The sequence below is a fragment of the Prionailurus bengalensis genome, chromosome F2 (genome assembly GCF_016509475.1).
Source record: "Prionailurus bengalensis isolate Pbe53 chromosome F2, Fcat_Pben_1.1_paternal_pri, whole genome shotgun sequence".
Lineage (NCBI taxonomy): Eukaryota > Metazoa > Chordata > Mammalia > Carnivora > Felidae > Prionailurus > Prionailurus bengalensis.
In genome coordinates this window covers 80,764,741-80,765,607 of record NC_057353.1, presented here as the reverse complement: position 1 = coordinate 80,765,607, position 867 = coordinate 80,764,741, and positions in this window count along the sequence as shown.

The window sequence follows — 867 nt, the reverse complement described above, 5'->3', positions numbered from 1 at the left end:
AAAGCCTTTCCACCCACCTGTTCCTCACCCATCCTTCTGTTTGTGTATTTGCATTGAAGTCGCCCAAAATGATGCTCACCTAATGCTAATGGTTATTTCTGGCTGCTGAGATTGGGGTTGTTTCTTTACTTCCATCTTGGAGATTTTCAGCATGTTTTGAATTCCTTATAATGAGTCGGTATCCATTTTTTTCATGTGATTTTTTTTTCTTAAAAAGTAAGATGGAAAGAAAGCATTAAGGTTGTTAACCAGAATTAATTCTGGAACCTGAGTACTGAAGCCACAGATGACTACTATTTTTCTTTCTTCTTTCTTTCTTTCTTTCTTTCTTTCGAGAGAGCATGAATGGGGGAGGAGCAGAGAGAGGGAGACACAGAATTCAAAGCAGGCTCCAGGCTCCAAGCTGTCAGCACAGAGCCCGGCATGGGGCTCGAACTCATGAACTGTGAGATCATGACCTGAACCAAAGCCAGACACTTAACTGACTGAGCCACCCAGTGCCCCTCTTTCTAATTTCTAAAAGTAAGGGAAAAAGGGGAAATAATTTTACTTTTAAGATGAAGGGAGGGGTGGTGAGTGGCTTAGTTAAGCTCTGACTCTTGATTGCAGCTCAGGTCATGATCTCACAGTTTGTGGGTTAGACCCCTATATGGGGCTCTGTGCTGACAGTGCAGAACCTGCTTGGGATTCTCTCTCCCTCTCTCTCTCTCTCTCTCTCCGCCCCTCCCCTGCTTGTGCATGTTTACAACTCTCTCTCCAAAATAAATAAATAGAGGCACCTGGGTGGCTCATTTGGTTAAGCGTCTGACTCTGGCTCATGTCATGATCACACAGTTCATGGGTTCGAGCCCTGCGCCGGGCTCTGTG